At 40.5% G+C, this 19725-nt stretch overlaps 1 protein-coding gene across 1 annotated transcript in view; it reads left to right on the forward strand.

Annotated features, from left to right (window-relative positions):
• The window catches only part of SLC9A9 (solute carrier family 9 member A9), a 558573-nt gene that overhangs the window by 125141 nt on the left and 413707 nt on the right, over positions 1-19725 (forward strand). The gene's annotated exons all lie outside the window — the stretch shown is intronic.

Raw genomic sequence — 19725 nt, forward strand, 5'->3', positions numbered from 1 at the left:
TTCCTTCTAAATACATCTCTAATATTCTCCCCACTCCATCCTCACAGCTACTTCCCAACTCTGAGAAAATCATTCTTCACCTGGTTATGGTGAGGGCCTCCTTCATGACCTTGCAATTCTGCTCAGCAGCCACAGCAACTTTCTAAAAATGTAACTCAGACCACCTACCTCCTCACCCCTGCTTGAAATCCTCCTGTGAATTCTCCTGTATTTCAGATGAAATCCAAATACCTTACCATGGCTGTCAAGGCTCTGCTTTCCTCTCCAAGCTTACTGCACCCCTCTGTCCCCTTCATCCGTTTTGCTCCACTTCCTTCAAGGTCCTAGAATGCGCTATATCCCTTGCCTCGAGGTCTTTGTCCATGCTGGTCCTCCTGCCTGCAATGATCACCTTCCAGATCTTTACATGACTTCCTCCTTTCCATCCTTCAGGTTTCAGCTTAAACAGTGCGTTATTTGATTCCTCTTTCCATTCTCCTCCATCCCACTCTGATTTGTTCTCCATCATTGATATTGTGATTTTCTTAGCATCCTCACCACAAGAAGTCACCATGCTATTTGCTCATTAAATGTCTGTCTCTTCTGTTGGTCTGTAAACTTGCAAGAGGACAGCACCATGTTGTTTTGCTCACACCTTACCCTGAATGCCTGGCCCAGAATAGCCACAGTCCTTAGAAATGTGGCTGTCTCCCATTAATTGTTTAATAACAGCTCCATCAACTAATAACTGAAGACTTAAAAACAACTTTAAGGGACAGTATGAGATAAAGAAGAATGTGGAGGAGAAATAAAAATTTGTGCAGGAAACATAGGGAAGCATGAGGATAAATTCAATTTAGGAGGCATGGGGACATGGTAACTCCTCTGGACAGTGCCTGGCACAAAATAGTCATTAATAAATATTTGTTAAATAAATTAATATTAGCTAAATGATTGAATCTATTGACATAGATGAATAATCCAATACTAACAGACCTCATAGTGGCAAGTAGAAGTAATAGCCCAAGGTGGGTCGCTGTCTAAAGCATTTTCTTCATCTGTGAAAGGAAAGCACTCAGTGAATTAATCTGTTTTATTTTCTCAGCTGTCTTTTTTTCTTTACTATACAAATTTGAAGCCAAGATATAATTTGTTACAGAAGATGAGCCCTGCTAGCCATAAAATTTTGGCAGGAGAGACGCAGAAGCCTTTTCCCATGGTAGTAAATAAAATCTGATTCACTAAGAGTAATCTAATAATAGTGAGAGAAACAAGTGTCAAGGCTAAAGAGTGGCCAGAGAATCTTTGGTCTGCATAGGCTAATGCATGGATAGGAATATATTTTAATTCTAAATTTTATAATTCAAACAGCACAACATACTAATCCAATCACTGAAGTTGGATTTTAAAAACGTAACAATGTTTCCATTGATGCCCCAAGTAGCACGTATAGAGAAAGCATTTAATAACACAGATTTTCTTTACTGTTCACCTTTTATATTTGGATAATACGCAGTCTCTGTTTGAGCTACCTTGGTTAGAAATAAAGATAAGATTTTAGACAGTTGTATCCTCTTCTCAAAGTACTCAGAATTTTTTTTTATTCCTGCTTATCAGACAACAAAGATTTATTGAATATCTGCTATGTATCAGACAGTGTTAATTAAAGTTTGTTTCTCCTTTGTCATGTTAAAACTCTAGGCCTTTTTTTGTTGTTTGCACTATAATTAGGCAGGCAGCTTCTATTTTTATTTTTGATTTTTTGAATTTATTTTTTTATACAGCAGGTTCTTATTAGCTATCCATTTTATACATATTAGTGTATGTATGTCAATCCCAATCTCCCAGTTCGTCCCACCACCACCACCACCACCACCCCGCCACTTTCCCGCCTTGGTGTCCATGTTTGTTCTCTACAACTGTGTCTCTATTTCTGCCCTGCAAACTGGTTCATCTGTACCATTTTTCTAGTTTCCACATATATGCGTTAATATACGATATTTGTTTTTCTCTTTCTGACTTACTTAACTCTGTATGACAGTCTCTAGATCCATCCACGTCTCTACAAATGACCCAATTTCGTTCCTTTTAATGTCTGAGTAATATTCCATTGTATATATGTACCACATCTTCTTTATCCATTCATCTATCGATGGGCATTTAGGTTACTTCCATGACCTGGCTATTGTAAATAGTGCTGCAGTGAACATTGGGGTGCATGTGTCTTTTTGAATTATGGTTTTCTCAGGGTATATGCCCAGTAGTGGGATTGCTGGGTCATACGGTGATTCTACTTTTCGTTTTTTAAGGAACCTCCATATTGTTCTCCATAGTGGCTATATCAATTTACATTCCCACCAACAGTGCAAGAGGGTTCCCTTTTCTCTACACCCTCTCCAGCATTTGTTGTTTGTAGGTTTTTTGATGATGGCCATTCTGACCAGTGAGAGGTGATACCTCATTGTAGTTTTGATTTGCATTTCTCTAATAATTAGTGATGTTGAGCAGCTTTTCATGTGCTTCTTGGCCATCTGTATGTCTTCTTTGGAGAAATGTCTATTTATGTCTTCTGCCCATTTTTGGATTGGGTTGTTTGTTTCTTTAATATTGAGCTGCATGAGCTGTTTATATATTTTGGAGATTAAGCCTTTGTCCGTTGATTCGTTTGCAAATATTTTCTCCCATTCTGAGGGTTGTCTTTTCTTCCTGTTTGTAGTTTCCTTTGCTGTGCAAAAGCTTTTAAGTTTCAATAGTTCCCATTTGTTTATTTTTGTTTTTATTTCCATTACTCTAGGAGGTGGATCAAAACAGTTCTTGCTGTGATTTATGTCAAAGAGTGTTCTTCCTATGTTTTCCTCTAAGAGTTTTATAGTGTCTGGTCTTAAATTTAGATCTCTAATCCATTTTGAGTTTATTTTTGTGTATGGTGCTAGAGAGTATTCTAATTTCATTCTTTTACATGTAGCTGTCCAGTTTTCCCAGCAGCACTTAATAAAGAGACTGCCTTTTCTCCATTGTATATCCTTGCCTCCTTTGTCATAGATTAGTTGACCATAGGTGCATGGGTTTATCTCTGGGCTTTCTATCCTGTTCCACTGATCCATATCTCTGTTTTTGTGCCAGTACCATATTGTCTTGATTACTGTAGATTTGCAGTATAGTGTGAAGTCAGGGAGTCTGATTCCTCCAGCTCCGTTTTTTTCCCTCAAGACTGCTTTGCCTATTCGGGGCCTTTTGTGTCTCCATATAAATTTTAAGATTTTTTGTTCTAGTTCTGTAAAAAATGCCATTAGTAATTTGATAAGGATTTCATTGAATCTCTAGATTGCTTTGGGTAGTATAGTCATTTTCACAATGTTGATTCTTCCAATCCAAGAACATGGTATATCTCTCCATCTGTTTGTATCATCTTTAATTTCTTTCAGCAGTGTCTTATAGTTTTTGGCATACAGGTGTTTTGTCTCCCTAGGTAGGTTTATTCCTAGATATTTTCTTATTTTTGTTGCAATGGTAAATGGGAGTGTTTCCTTAATTTCTCTTTCAGATGTTTTCATCTTTAGTGTATAGGCATGCCAGAGATTTCTGTGCATTAATTTTGTATCCTGCAACTTTACCAAATTCATTGATTAGCTCTAGTAATTTTCTGATGGCATCTTTAGGATTCTCTATGTATAGTATGATGTCATCTGCAAACAGTGACAGTTTTACTTCTTCTTTTCCAATTTGTATTCCTTTTATTTCTTTTTCTTCTCTGATTGCCTTGGCTAGGACTTCCAAAACTATGTTGAATAATAGTGGTGAGAGTGGACATCCTTGTCTTGTTTCTGTCCTTAGAGGAAATGGTTTCAGTTTTTCACCATTGAGAATGATGTCTGCTGTGGGTTTGTCATATACGGCCTTTATGTTGAGGTAGCTTCCCTCTATGCCCACTTTCTGGAGAGTTTTTATCATAAATGGGTGTTGAATTTTGTCAAAAGCTTTTTCTCCATCTGTTGAGATGATCGTATGGTTTTTATTCTTCAATTTGTTAATATGGTGTATCACATTGATTGATTTGCGTATATTGAAGAATCCTTGCATCCCTGGGATAAATCCCACTTGATCATGGTGTATGATCCTTTTAATGTGTTGTTGGATTCTGTTTGCTAGTATTTTGTTGAGCATTTTTGCATCTATGCTCATCAGTGATATTAGCCTGTAGTTTTCTTTTTTTGGGTGACATCTTTTTCTTGTTTTGGTATCAGGGTGATGGTCGCCTCCTAGAATGAGTTTGGGAGTGTTCCTTCCTCTGCAATTTTTTGGAAGAGTTTGAGAAGGATGAATGTTAGCCCTTCTCTAAATGTTTGATAGAATTCACCTGTGAAGCCATCTGGTCCTGGACTTTCATTTGTTGGAAGATTTTTAGTCACAGTTTCAATTTCATTACTTGTGATTGGTCTGTTCATATTTTCTATTTCTTCCTGGTTCAGTCTTGGAAGTTTATACCTTTGTAAGGATTTGTCCATTTCTTCCAGGTTGTCCATTTTATTGGCATAAAGTTGCTTGTAGTAGTCTCTTAGGATGCTTTGTATTTCTGCGGTGTCTGTTGTAACTTCTCCTTTTTCATTTCTAAATTTGTTGATTTGAGTCCTCTCCCTCTTTTTCCTAATGAGTCTGGCTAATGGTTTATCAATTTTATTTATCTTCTCAAAGAATCAGCTTTTGGTTTTATTGACCTTTGCTATTGTTTTCTTTGTTTCTAGTTCATTTATTTCTGCTCTGATTTTTATAATTTCTTTCCTTCTACTAACTTTGGGTTTTGTTTGTTCTTCTTTCTATAGTTCCTTTAGGTTTAAGGTTAGATTATTTATTTGAGATTTTTCTTGTTTCTTGAGGTAGGCTTGTATTTCTATAAACTTCCCTCTTAGAACTGCTTTTGATGCATCCCATAGGTTTTGGATCGTCATGTTTTCATTGTCATTTGTCTCTAGGTATTTTTTGATTTCCTCAGTGATCTCATGGTTATTTAGTAACATATTTTTTAGCCTCCATGTGTTTGTGTTTTTTACATTTTTTTCCCTGAAATTGATTTCTAATCTCATAGCATTGTGGTCTGAAAAGATGCTTGATAAGATTTAAATTTTCTTAAATTTACTGAGGCTTGATTTGTGGCCCAAGATGTGATCTATCCTGGAGAATGTTCCATGCGCACTTGAGGAGAAAGTGTAATCAGCCGTTTTGGGATGGAATATTCTATAAATATCAATTAAATCTACCTGGTCTATTGTGTCATTTAAACCTTGTGTTTCCTTAGTAATTTTCTGTTTGGATGATCTGTCCATTGGTGTAAGTGAGGTGTTAAAGTCCCCCACTATTATTGTGTTCCTGTTGATTTCCTCTTTTATAGCTGTTAGCAGTTGCCTTATATATTGAGGTGCTCCTATGTTGGGAGCATATATGTTTATAATTGTGATATCTTCTTCTTGGATTGATCCATTCATCATTATGTAGTGTCCTTCCTTGTCTCTTGTAACCTTCTTTATTTTAAGTCTATTTGATCTGATATGAGTATTGCTACTCCAGCTTTCTTTTGATTTCCATTTGCATGGAATATCTTTTTCCATCCCCTCACTTTCAGTCTGAATGTGTCCCTAGGTCTGAAGTGGGCCTCTTATAGACAGCATCTATATGGGTCTTGTTTTTGTATCCATTCAGCAAGCCTGTGTCTTTTGGCTGGAGCATTTAATCTATTCACGTTTAAGGTAATTATCGATATGTATGTTCCTATGACCATTTTCTTAATTGTTTTGGGTTTGTTTTTGTATGTCCTTTTCTTCTCTTGTGTTTCCCTCTTAGAGAAGTTCCTTTAGCATTTGTTGTAGAGCTGGTTTGGTGGTGCTGAATTCTCTTAGCTTTTGCTTGTCTGTAAAGCTTTTGATTTCTCCCTCGAGTCTGAATGAGATCCTTGCTGGGTAGAGTAATCTTGGTTGTAGGTTCTTCCCTTTCATCACTTTAAATATATCATGCTGCTCCCTTCTGGCTTGTAGAATTTCTGCTCAGAAATCAGTTGTTAATCTTATGGGAGTCCCCTTGTATATTATTTGTCATTTTTCCCTTGCTGCTTCCAATATTTTTTCTTTGTCTTTAATTTTTGCCAATTTGATTAACATGTGTCTCAGTGTGATTCTCCTTGGGTTTATCCTGTATGGGACTCACTGCACTTCCTGGACTTGGGTGGCTATTTCCTTTCCCATTTTAGGGAAGTTTTCGACAATAATCTCTTCAAATATTTTCTCGGGTCCTTTCTCTCTCTCTTCTCCTCCTGGGACCCCTATAATGTGAATGTTGTTACATTTAATGTTGTCCCAGAGGTCTCTTAGGCTGTCTTCATTTCTTTTCATTCTTTTTTCTTTATTCTGTTCCGCAGCACTGAATTCCACCATTCTGTCTTCCAGGTCATTTATCCGTTCTTCTGCCTCAGTTATTCTGCTATTGATTCCTTCTAGTGTATTTGTCATTTCTGTTATTGTACTGTTCATCTCTAGTTGTTTGTTCTTTAGTTCTTCTAGGTCTGTGTTAAACATTTCTTGTATCTTCTCGATCTTTGCCTCCATTCTTTTTCCAAGGTCCTGGATCATCTTCACTATCATTATTCTGAATTCTTTTTCTGGAGGGTTGCCTATCTCCACTTCATTTAGTTGTTTTTCTGGGGTTTTATCTTGTTCCTTCATCCGGGACATAGCCCTCTGCCTTTTCATCTTGTCTATCTTTTTGTGAAGGTGGTTTTTGTTCCACAGGCTGCAGGATTATAGTTCTTCTTGCTTCTGCTGTCTGCCCTCTGGTGGATCTTCTTTTTTTATTATTTAGTTTCTTTTTTACAATTACTCAGGAGTTTTTTGGGGGTGGGGGTCTTTTATGTTTAAAATCTTCTGTGATTCATCTCAATCCTCAAGTGATTATTAAATAGTCCAACTGATGCAGTAAGTCCAATCTTGAGGCACTGGGATGAGTCCTTTATACTTTATGCTGGAATGATGGATTTCTTGAGAATAAGTAAAGATAACTGCTATCTTTGTTATTATATTTCCTGTCAACCATATTCTCCCAGAGTATTTTCCTTAAGCATTTTACAAAGGAGGTGGATGTTTTTTCCATCTCTGAAGACTCTTATTCAATTAACTGGGTCAATACTTTTTAAAATTCTGACTACAAAAGCCAGAGTTCACCTCTCTTTGCCTCCTATCTGAATATACTTTTATTATAGTTTATTCATGGACAAGTAGCTTATCCACTGAAAAGACATGTCACAGACTGTATTCAGAATATTCAGGGGCAAGCAGAAATCTAATGATGTGATATCATTATGTGTGATATCTATGTCTGATGATCTTTTCTTTTACCTTTTAAAATTAACTTTATCAAGGTGTAATTTTCATACAGTAAAAGGCACCCATTTTAAGTGTACAGTCAGATAAGCTTTAACAAATGTATGCCCATTTAAACAACACCTCAATCATTATGAAGGATGTGTCCATCATCCCAAAAGTTTCCTTGGTGTCCCTCTGCAGTCAGTCACCCTCATCCTCACCATAGGCAACATTGATTAGTTCTGTATTTCTAACTTTCTCCTAATCACTAGGCAGGATGAAGGACAAGACACATCTCCTGCCTTCAAAGCCCTTATGCAATAATGGGAGAGGGGTAAATGGACACTGAAGAAATTCAGCAGCAAGATAGTAACATACTCAAGAATCACGGGTGTTGGGGGCAGGCAGTGCTGGGATGAGAAGAGGCATGGATTAAGCAATACATACAAGGCCTGGGCTCTTTCTTGTACGGACTCTATTTCTAACCCTCTGTCTTGGTTTTCCCAACTATAACACGAGGAGCTTGAACCACCTGACCTCTAAAGGCCCTTCAGGTGTCTTGCCTTTATATTTTACTTGTGAGGAGTGAATGCTCAAGTCCGTGGGACCACCACTGGTGCGGAAGTCTGTAATTACTCTGTGGTAGGTAAAATGTCTGACTTCACTCACCAAACACTTTTTCATAAAAGCTAATGTTTTTGGTGTTTAGCATATTAGGATCTTCTCATCAGAAGCAATCAATGGAGTTTTATTTCAGTCTGTTTACATAATTTGAAATAATTTGAAGGAGCTACTTTTTGGTTCAGTTTGAGAAATATGTTAATTGATGTTTTCTAGCAAGGATATAGCTGCAAGAGGCTGTCCTCAGTTGTCTATCATCTCCCCTGCTGGCCAGTCTCCTTTACTCAAAGGTGGCTTTCCAAAAAGTTAAATCTCCAGAAAGTTACAACTCAAACAGGAAATGAGACAGCAAGTGAAGACAGAGGAAAAGAGATCTCCACAGTGGTCTTCAGTTAGAGCAAGGGTAAAACTTCCATCTCCAATAAATAATTGGGCAATTATTTAGACATTATTCTAGCTTCTCTTCTAGCTTCTCTGACCATTAAGGGTGTTTTATTTTTCTTCATTAGGCTTCTCATACTTTCACAGGTTAAACTTCTCAAATCACCTGTGAATGTTGTTAAAATGCAGATTCCAAGCCAGCAGGTCTGGGGAGGGGCCTGAGATTCTGCATTTCTAACACACTCCCAGGTGGTGTGGATGCTTTTGGACCAAGGACACACTTGGACAGGTGCCTGAGGTGGTGAAGTGTTGGATGGGTCACCTTTCCTGAATAACTGACCTACCGACCGCTCTACTTCAAGTTATTTATGTTATAAAAGGTGCATAGTTTAGAAATGTCAACTCATTCAGGGAATACTCTTCCTGTGAGTCAAGTCCAAAATAGAGAGTTGAGTCCAATATAGAGGCAGCCCTCTGAAAATGTCATTGAAACACACATTTTCCATTGGGCAACCAACCCATAGTCTAGCCTTCTGGCTAGAAAATGTTTCATTCTTTGGATTAACATGAAAAATATGAAAATTATCTCCACCCTAAAACCCCAGGGACCCGTATACAGGAAATAGAGGCCCCATCCATCACCATCCTGGCCTTCTGATGGACTTAAACTTGAGGCAATGGCAGGTTTGGGTCTCTCTACCCAGGACACTTGTTTTTGGAGTTTAGCTTCTAATTCTCTGTGTACAAGAGTCTGACCAAATTTTTCTCCTGACTGTGGTTTTCAGGAACACAGGTTTTTTTGCTTTGTTTTGCTTTGGTTACTGCTTATTGGTTTGTTGATTTCTAAAAGCAATCTTTGTTCCATCAATCACATACCAGGAAGACATATTATTTTTATCACCTAAAGAAGGCAGATACTGAAACTCAGAGCAGATTTATGTGTTGTTGGGTTTATTTATCTGTAGGGGTACCAGAACTCAACCAGCCTGCTGGGTTGACTAGCTAGGAGTGAAGTGGACAGTAATCATCAAACTATAGTGAGGAGGCTGGGGAGAAAGTTAGGAGACAGTGAAGTCATTGGTGTTCTGAGCCCTGTTTATACTCAGCAAATATTAAAATACCAATTTTCAAAAATAATTGGTCCTTAGGAATAGAGAATGGATAAATAAACAGAAAATGGTCTTGGAAACATAACACAGAGACTATTTACTGGCCACTGAAGACAAAATTGACCAAAAATGAAAAGGAAATTGGAGGGGAGTTGGGGAGTAAAAAGAAAATGTCCTCTTCTCAAAGAAGGGGAACAAAAGGAAAAGAAAGTTAAGGCCAGAGAATTTTTGACCAAGGAGAGAGAGAGGGAAACCTGCATTCTATGTGATTCTGCAGTTTGTATGAGACTCCAGGAAGCCAGACCTTTGGTAGACTGGCTTGGCCCTAGGGTGTGCCATCAATTTTATTGATGACTACGACTCATTTTAGCCTGCAGAAAACTGTTGAATTCAGGAGGAAGGAGAGTGTTACCAGATTTACACCTGGCAAAATTGCACCTTATTTCCCCATCATACCCCCCACCCCTCCATTCATCAGATTCTTTAAAACTTAACATGATACTGCTTTCCTTCATTCACTTAAAAAAATTGTTTTTGACTCACAAAAATCTTTGTAAAGGCCATGTTTTCAATAATACTTTTGTTTTAGACACTGACTTGTCAGATTGCTGAGACATAAAAGCAAACCTTCCATTTAAAAAATGATGTTTTTCTGGGCTCTTCTTCATCTGTTCTTTGTCTGATGTCCATCTGACCCTCGGTGTTAAAGGTCACCTCAGAAAGGGATGGCCACTTTCTCTCCTTGTGCTGAGCTGCTACTGTGTGGGGATTTCTCGCCCTCCTCCCTTCTCCTCAGTCTCCACCACCACTGAGCCGTACAACCACAACCACCAGTGATTCGGTGCCTCACTTCTACCCAAGGGACTCTATAAAGCCTGGGCTGCTGGGAAGAAGTTAGGGGGATGCAACAGGAGGACAGTTACCTACCTCCACAGCCACTGTAACAAGGCCTCTCCCCGGGACCTGGGATGGATGATTGAGACACACTTTCAGCTCTTCCCCTCCACTCTCTTCTTTTTATTTATTTAGTTACTTATTTTTGGCTGCGTTGGGTCTTCGTTGCTGCACGCGGGCTTTCTCTAGTCGTGTCGAGCGGGGGCTACTCTTCATTGCAGTGCGCGAGCTTCTCACTGCTGTGGCTTCTCTTGTTGCAGAGCACGGGCTCTAGGCGCACAGGCTTCAGTAGTTGTGGCACGCAGGTTCAGGAGCTGTGGTGCACGGGCTTAGTTGCTCCATGGCATGGGGGATCTCCCTGGACCAGGGCTCGAACCTATGTCCCCTGCTTTGGCAGGCAGGTTCTCAACCACTGCACCACCAGGGAAGCCCCCCTCCACTCTCTTCTTATTAACTACCTCCTTCTCCAGAGATTCCCTTCCTACACCTTCACAGGCATCCTCAGATTCAGAGAGTGGAAACTCACCACTTCTTTTATTTTTTCAGTTAGGCATTGGATTATTTATTTTATAGTAGAACATACCTTTTGCACCTCCTCTTTTGTTTCTAACTCAACAACATAGCTTAGAGATCTTTCCGTATTAATGTATAAAGAAGAGCTTCCTCCTTCTATTTAAAGTCTTTGTGGATGAATTCTAATTCATTTAACAATCTTCTGTTGATAACATGTTGATAGCATTATAATATTTAACTCTTATTTTAGATACTCAGTATTGTCTAGGTGCTGGGGATACATTGATGAGAACAAAAAATAAAAGAGCATATTTCCTCTCCTCATGGAACTTGAATTCAATGAGATAGACATTAATAAAAGACCTACTCAGATAAATGTAGAATCATAACACTGGTAAGTGCTGAGAAGAATCTAATAGTGGGAATTTATATAGTCAGGGAGTAAAAGATAGCTTTTCCACAAAAAAAAGTGATAATTGAACTGATATCTAAAGAAAGAACTCACCACTTCTGTTTCTTTACACCATGCCATTAAAAGGATTAATGAACGGAAGTTGCTAGTATTTCTCCTCCCTCTGTCTGCCCACATGAGGGGTTTCTGACTTGGTCCTCTCCTATAGCTTCCTCCCACAAGCTCTGAGGATGTGGCATGTGATTGTAGCAGGTGGGAGATGTAAGGGAGGATTTTGAAGAGGTATTGTTGGGACATCTTTAGGTTCAAAAATTATATCTGATGACCTGGACTTTGTTCTTGTAACAAAGATAAAGCTTAAGGAAAATACTTAAGGACTGAACTATACATGGGTTATAGCCTCAAAATATTAAATCAATTCTTCCTATACCTAGACAGCTAACATTTTCATTTACCCATTCTTTTGCCTTCCTAAACTGGACCTAGAAAAGAGTTGAACATGAGAACCTAAGAAGGCACTTTTCATTGCTCTGCCCATTTTCCCGTTGAAGGCTACATGTGTTCCTCAGAGACAGGGGGGTGGAAATGAGGGGGAAGCTGAGGCTGTTGGAAGCAACAGAAGGTGGAGGTAGAAAGGGATACTGGCTCTTTGCAGTTATCCCTGCAGGGGTGTGACCGGAAGCCCGTAGGCCTAGGAGACCTAGGCCTAAGCCTTTTGAGGAGGCTTATACTGGCAGGAGAGCCTGATTTCCTGACATCTCTGTACGTCTGGCTTGAATTTAAAAGAGTAAAACTCCTCACCTGCTCATTTGTTCTTTCCTCAGCAAGTGAGACCCGAGTCGTTGACAGCCAAATGCATCCTCCTCAGGTTGCCTCCAGCCTCACAGTTAGTTCTGATTTTGATTGCTAGGCAAAGAACAGCAAAGAAAAACCCTGGGCCTAGGTAGAAATCTCTTTTGTTTTTTCAAATCATTTATCATGTGTATAGCTATATAGATAGAACCCTTGGAATATCTGCCTCATAATTCCAGTAGAGAACCCAAGTGTGGCACATTGGTAAGTGTGTGTATCAGAATCTTTACAAATATCAATTGGGTTTATTAGAACATTCATTTGGAAGCCTTTTAAAAATACTGCCAGATGGGCTTCCCTGGTGGCGCAGTGGTTGAGAGTCCTCCTGCCAATGCAAGGGACACGGGTTTGAGCCCCGGTCTGGGAGGATCCCACATGCCGCAGAGCAGCTGGGCCCGTGAGCCATGGCCACTGAGCCTGCACGTCCGGAGCCTGTGCTCTGCAACGGGAGAGGCCACAACAGTGAGAGGCCCGCGTACCACACAAAAAATATATATATACTGCCAGTTATTTAGGGTTAAGAATTACAGCCAAGCATGAGAAGAAAAGTAGATTATTTATTTAATTGTATAATTATTGGGCATCTACTCAACAGTAGGAGCAATAGTAGAAGCAGTTTTTCAGGAGGGAACTTCAAGGAGTCTCCATGTAAGAGGGCCTCTGATTCTCTGATTGAAAGTATTACCATGTTTGACCTACACACATATGGGTGGCTGAGTGAAAAATGGAAGGTGATATCCCAGAATGACAAGAGGGCATACACAGGACTAGGATTGGAGATAGTTCAGTACAGCTACCAGAGTATTCCTGTTTTTTCATTTATCATAAATGTTTTCAACAAGAAATTATTCAGCACCTCTTAAAGGCCAGGTACTGTGCTAAGTATTGAAGATAAGAGAAGAATTAAATATGGTGCCTGCAGAGGGCATACACAGCCTAGTAACAACAAATAAACAAATGCTCCCAAATGACAAGATAAGCTACATCTACCATGGAATCAGGGATAGGAGAAGGAAGGAGAGAACACTACCTTGGAAGACCCAGTGTAAACGGTGGACAGGTCCAGATGGCTTCCCAAAGATAGAGCCCCTGAATTAAAACTTGAAGAATGGGTAGGACTACTTCAGGGGCTGTCCAGGGGTGGGAGTGGTGGAGGTAGAAGGTATTCCGTGTGAAAGAAACAGCAAGTACCAAGGTGTAGTTTTATCAGCCTGACATGTTATTCAACAAGGAACATCACACACACATTTGCATATATTTTATTTTCAAGTAAAAATAGGGACTTGTATTTCTCCAGTACCACGTCTTCCATATTGTTAAGACTCTCACCATCTCCCTATTAGGAAAAACAAGCAGATACTCAAATAAAATAGTGACTAGATTAATTAGGGCAAAGATAATTAAAAGCTGAAGATCCAAAACTCTCTTGTAAACTAATTTCTCCCATTCCTGAAAAGACTTATTTTTTTTTTAAACTTTTATTAAGGTATCAAATTTGTCATATTAGTTGTACGTTTAATGAATCCCTTTTTTTTTTTTTTTTTTTTGCTGTACGCGGGCCTCTCACTGTTGTGGCCTCTCCCGTTGCGGAGCACAGGTTCCGGACGCGCAGGCTCAGCAGCCATGGCTCACGGGCCCAGCCGCTCTGCGGCATGTGGGATCCTCCCGAACCGGGGCACGAACCCGCGTCCCCTGCATTGGCAGGCGGACTCCCAACCACTGTGCCACCAGGGAAGCCCAGGGCTTATTTTTTGAAAGCTAAAGGATGTGTTTTGGTTGCTTGTATTTTTATTAAAGACACAAGAAAAGGGACTTTTTTCCCAAGTAAAAGCAGGGTTTAAATTTACAATTTACTTTATCATCATCAAGCATCACGCCTGTGCATCTGGTGCCCCTGGGCTGCTGCAGCCCAGATGTCTTCCCCATAGGAATGGAGGTGCCTTGAGGAAGCTAGGAGTCCTGCCCAAAGATCTTGTAAAATAGAAGGTGGCAAGTCACCTGTCTGCAGGAGGAAACTCTGAGCCCTTTATCTGCCATGAAATACAAATTTCCACAGTTAGAGCCTCTCAGTAATGTGCACTATGTTCTATAAAGAAGCAAATGCGAATTGAAAGAACACATTAAGAAATTAATGTCCGTGAACACATTAGCATGGATTTTCAAAAATCTGTTTAAGATTCAACAGCCATTTGTTTGTTATCCTCATCTTACAGAGGAGACTGAGTTTCTGAGAAGCTGAGCTGTCCTAGTTTAAACAGCTACTAAATAACAGCGCTTGGAGTTGAACCCAGAGTTTATGACCAGTCAAATGCTCTTTCCCCTATATTCAGTTCTCACCAGTTTTTTTTTTTTTTTTTTTTTTTTTTGCGGTACGCGGGCCTCTCACTGCTGTGGCCTCTCCTGTTGCGGAGCACAGGCTCCAGACGCTCAGGCTCAGCGGCCATGGCTCACGGGCCCAGCCTCTCTGCGGCATGTGGGATCTTCCCGGACCGGGGCACGAACCCGTGTCCCCTGCATCAGCAGGTGAACTCTCAACCACTGCGCCACCAGGGAAGCCCAAGTTCTCACCTTTAAACTCAGAAAGCAGGGTCCTAAGGAATGGAATTCGAGATTAAATAATTTTTTTAAGACGAGAAGTGATAAGGAAATTTTTAATCCATGAAATACTACCAGGGTGGGCTGACCCAGGTGAGCTGCTGCAGGGCTGGGCATGGGCCACTTGTAGGAGAGCTATGAAGGGCTCGAGAGCAATAGCAGAACCTGCCTGTCCAGGTGGGAAGTGGGAATGGGCTGGGAAGGAGTGGAGCCCAGGTATTTCACCCCATGAGGGGTTCAGCTCCAGGTGAGAGGTGCTGGTACAGCAGGGACGTAACTGAGCCCGATCCAGTCTCGCTGGCACTTTGCTGCCTGTGCTTTTCATTCAAAGCTCTTGATTCCCTAGCAGGGGCAGAAATGTTCACTCTGCAAGGACTCTGTTGGATACCATTTCAACCCAAACAAGAAAGCATTATGCAAGGAAAACATTTTCCCCTGAGTTTCTTCGCAAATATGTGTGTATGTGTGGGAGAGAGAAATATGTGAGAAGAACAGAAAAATGTAAGTAAACAGTGCAAATCAAAGCAGTAGGCGAGCTTGCACATCCCAAGGCGACAAGGAGGAAAAAGGAGTTATTTCAGCTTTATATTGTTCTCTCTGAATGTTTCTTTTTTGTTCTTAATGTTTTCAAGTCAGAGGCTTGTAAACTTGCCAATTCCTAAGAAATGGCTTAGCTGGACTGCGCTATCTTTTGTTTCCTTCTTCTTAGCTTCAGTCATTCTCTTCTCCCCTGTTTAACTCCCCATAACCTATTTGATCTTCAACTTCTGTGGCTTGAACTTTCCATCACCATCTGGATCCTTCAGTCATCATTGAACATGATTAGCTGCTTAATTCTTACCCCTTGAGAAGGTTACATCCACATTGTGACATGTGGACCTACTAACCCCACCACTGTTTATTCAACTAATCATTTTGCTCTCTTTATCTGCAAGTGGATAAGGAAGGCCACCTTGCCATAAAAAAAAAAACGTGTTCTTTCTGAACTTGTCTGCATCCTTAATACCAGGGATATAGCTTTCTAAAATGGAGAAATGTGTTGATAACTAAAAAGACTTGACTGGAAGCAAAATTCTCTTTCAAAATACGGGGTGCATCTCAGTTCAGACTAATATAGCAGAATTCACAGACACAAATGCAGAAGGGGATGCAGCAGGGGATGTAAATATTGGAGCCAGCTAGATGTAAGAGTAGTTCAGACTGTGGTCAGGTAGGGAAGCAGGCAGCCACCGCTCAGTTCCAATGGGCTGCTTCCATGAGGGAAACATGGTCCAATGTTGCTAGATCTTCTTAGTTTCCAAGAGAAGCTCATAGTCTGAATTTTTATGTGTGATCTTTTACTGTTAGCCACTAATCCTAACAATTTTCAAGGCATTCAACTGCCTCTCAGCAGCCAGATTACAGTCTCTGTGGTAGGTGAGGAATGAAATAGAGATGCCATGCTGAGATAGCACCATTCACTGGAAAATGCCTGTCGTGGGTGTAGTTTGGGACGTTGCTCCTTAAGTGTGGTCCATTGACCACCAGTATTCATATCACCTGTATTCCAATCTGAATGCATTAGAATTCAGAATCTCAGGCCCCACTTGAGACCTACTGAATCAGAATCTGAATTTTAACTAGGTCCCTAAGTGATTGATCTGTGCATTACAGGTTAAGAAGCATTGATATCTGTATAAGGTGATGATTAGTGTAAGGACAACTTTGATGTTCTGGAAAGGGGCTCCGCCATGTTCACCCACTCTGGGAGGCACCAGAAGAGGCTTATTAAGCTCAAGGAGCTACAGACAGTAAAGCAGCTGAAGGTTGTGGTTCATTTGCAGTCCTCTCTCCCTCATCCTCTTGCTCGTCCTCCTTTGCCCCATCCCGGGTCTCACCAGCTGTGGGTGGAGAAAACATGGCTGTTGCTCCCCATAGATCTCCCAGACATCCAAGCCAACAGCAAAAGAGACACATAAAGGGCTTTAGCAACCTCCTCCACTTCCACTCTATAATTCTCTCTCCTTTTTCTCCCTCTGCCTGCTGCACATTGCCTCACGTACCATCTCTCCCTTGGTCATCATGTTGCTTGGTTTTCTGTTTGTTTGATTTTGTTTTGTTTCATTTCGCCTCAGCCCTTGTCCATCACCCTTTGAGCTGACGACTGCCTGCTGGACTGATTTCCTAACCTCGACCTTGTACTCTCTGATGATGCTTCTTCTGAGTGTCCTTTCTCCTCTCACAGCCACATAACAGGAGAAACTTGCCAGAGTTCAGCATAGGCTCCGGGGCTAACCGTGGCCACTCTTCGCTACTTGGCAGGAGTCTGGAATGAGACACTTTAATTAATCTCTTCTTTGATATGAACTGATAATTAACAAGCAATGCTTAATAAGAAATTACGTATGTGGGGTTATTTTTTCTGAAAAATATTCATATTTGAGTCTTGAAGGAAAAACACTATTTCTCTTTTGAAAATAACTCAAAGCAACACCTATGTCAACTCCAGCCAAGTTGCTATGTGGTGGCTTTGTGTGCAGTAACAGAAAATGACTTACTCTTTGGGGTATAAACCTCACATTTTGAAAACGCATTTAATTGAAGATATTCTCTTTGACAATCTCCTTGTGAAAAGTATCCTGCCAAGCAATTTTTTGATGTCATACCTCCCCCAAATTTTCTATGACAATTAGAGGACAGTCTATGCTGCCCTCACTTCTTGGCCTTGTAGTGTGGAAGGTTTTGGTTTGTGATGGCTCTGGTCAATCTGACTGGGGCTCTTTCATTCCTGCCTTGGCCTTCCTCTCCACCTATCCCTCTTCCCCACTCTCACCAACCTTCTTATTTGATAAATAATTATTGAGCACCTACGTGTAAGTGTCCTAGGGGTTTGGGGATGGCTAATACGGGATGGTCCTTACCCTCATCCTAGCAGGAAAGACAGATATTAGACAGTCTATTATACAATTAATCATTTAATTCTATGGTGAGTGCTATGAAGAAGAGAAGGCATGACAAAAGCTTCTATTAGGCAGATCTGACTCTTGCAGGAGGGTCCAGAATAGTTTCATTGAAAGAGTAATGTTTGAGGACTATTTAAAGGATGTGGGCAGGGCAAAGAAAAAACATAAGGGGTAGTCTGGTTTCCCAGGGCTGGTAATAGTGGGGCACAATTATCTGAGGGGGGAAGTGATGAAGAGGTATTAGAACCTGAAGAGATCTGTGTGGACAGGACCAACTGAATTTAGGTGTGACCTTTATTGAAGGACAAAGAGCACGTATAGACCCTGAAGGGAGAGAACTGAAATCATAAAGAATAAATACCCCAACCTTATGCTTGTCTGCCACTTTGATCTCCTGCCAGTGTGCCTTCACCCCTTTGACCTGTTGGTCAAATCAAACCAAAATCCAGAGAATAGGAGAGCTCACTGACAGAGCTCATACATGTCAGCCTCTTGGAGCACAGAGCAGGGTGGAAAGGATGGAGAATGGACCTGGAAAGGAATAGCCACCACAAGTATTCTGGCATTTAATCTAAGAGCAATGGGAAGTCATGAAAAGGCTTTGAACATGGAGATATATGGTCAGATTTGTGTTTTACAATGATTCTGGCTACACATTGGTGGGCAGTGAAGGGATGCAAGGAGACAATTTCAGCAAGCATAGAGATATCTGGAGGAGATGTGGCCTAGGCTAGATAGATGTATTTGAAACCAACTCAAGAGGTAAAATAGCAGTTTAGTTTGATAGATTGCCTACAGGGAGGGGCATGGAGAGGAGGTAGAGATATGTCTAAGATGACCTCCAGTCTTCTGGGTAGGAGTTGCTGCCTTTGCTGAAGAAAAAAAAAAAGAAAAAAAGTCACTGGAATAACCCCAGGGTTCTGGAGAAGATCCTATGTTCAGACTCAAAGCTAGTGAGTTTGAGGTGCCTACAGGTCCTCCTAGAAGCCAGAACAGGAGCCTGGGTATTAGATAAGGTAGAGAGGCTGCTAGACATCCTGTTCAGTGTCATCTGGGAAATAAAAATGAGTTGTTCCCCAGTCTTGGGGAATTCAATGAGTTTTGTGAATGTCTCCTCCCATCTCCTGTGAAGGTGGAGGTATTTGACACAGGCAAGGATAACTTCATCTGTTTGCATTCTATTCCAAAATAAGCATTTGTGAAGGAGCTACTGTCAAGTTAGGAAAAGAGTGCTGGTTAGTAAAATCAGTTCCTGGTGCCAGACTTTAGGTCCTGTCAAACCTGTCTTTATTTTTACTTTGATAACTGACTAAATGCTGGAAAGTATTGTCAATTATGAAGTTTCCCATCTTCCTCTCTTGGTCTTTGTTTTTATTTTATTCTTCAGATTTTTATAAAATCATGAAATTTTAGAGTCTGAAATCACCTTAAAATTTATTTAGCTCCACCCCCTAAATTCACTCCCTCAAGTACACCTGTATCCTTTTCATATAATAAGCCAGCATCCTTTCTGGAGAATACTTAAGGGATGCTTAAATTCCTCCAGGGAAGGAAACTCACTGCTTCCCACCATAGTGGATTCCTACCACACTGTGGACAGTTCTTCAATAGGCTGATCTGACTCTTTGTAATGTCCTGGTTGTCTGGAGGAACATGGATTAAATTCTCTTTCTCCCTTCCAGTGACCACCCTCCAATTCTAAACTCTGGGTACCATGTTGCTTCTTGACCTTCTCTCAGGTGGCAAACCCAGCTCTACATTTCCTGCCCATCTAACATGTTTCTAATCCCTCAGTATCTTAAGAGCCATTTTCCAATGGGGTGTTTTGAATAAGAAAATATTTTAGCTGAGATCAGACCAGTTTTGAATACAGTGGAATTAGTATGTCTCAAGGTCTGCACAAGTATACTTTCATCGATATAGATATTTTTCCCCTCCACTACTTCTTTTGCCATAGATCTGTCTTCTCTTATCATCTTCTCTTGTCACGTCACTAGCTTTGGGAATTTTGTGATATTTGTTTGAATATTTTCATTATGTGGGTGAATAAACCTATTAAGCTATTTGTGACCTCCTGGCAA

Source organism: Mesoplodon bidens (genome assembly GCF_964165515.1).
Source record: "Mesoplodon bidens genome assembly, chromosome: 5".
Lineage (NCBI taxonomy): Eukaryota > Metazoa > Chordata > Mammalia > Artiodactyla > Ziphiidae > Mesoplodon > Mesoplodon bidens.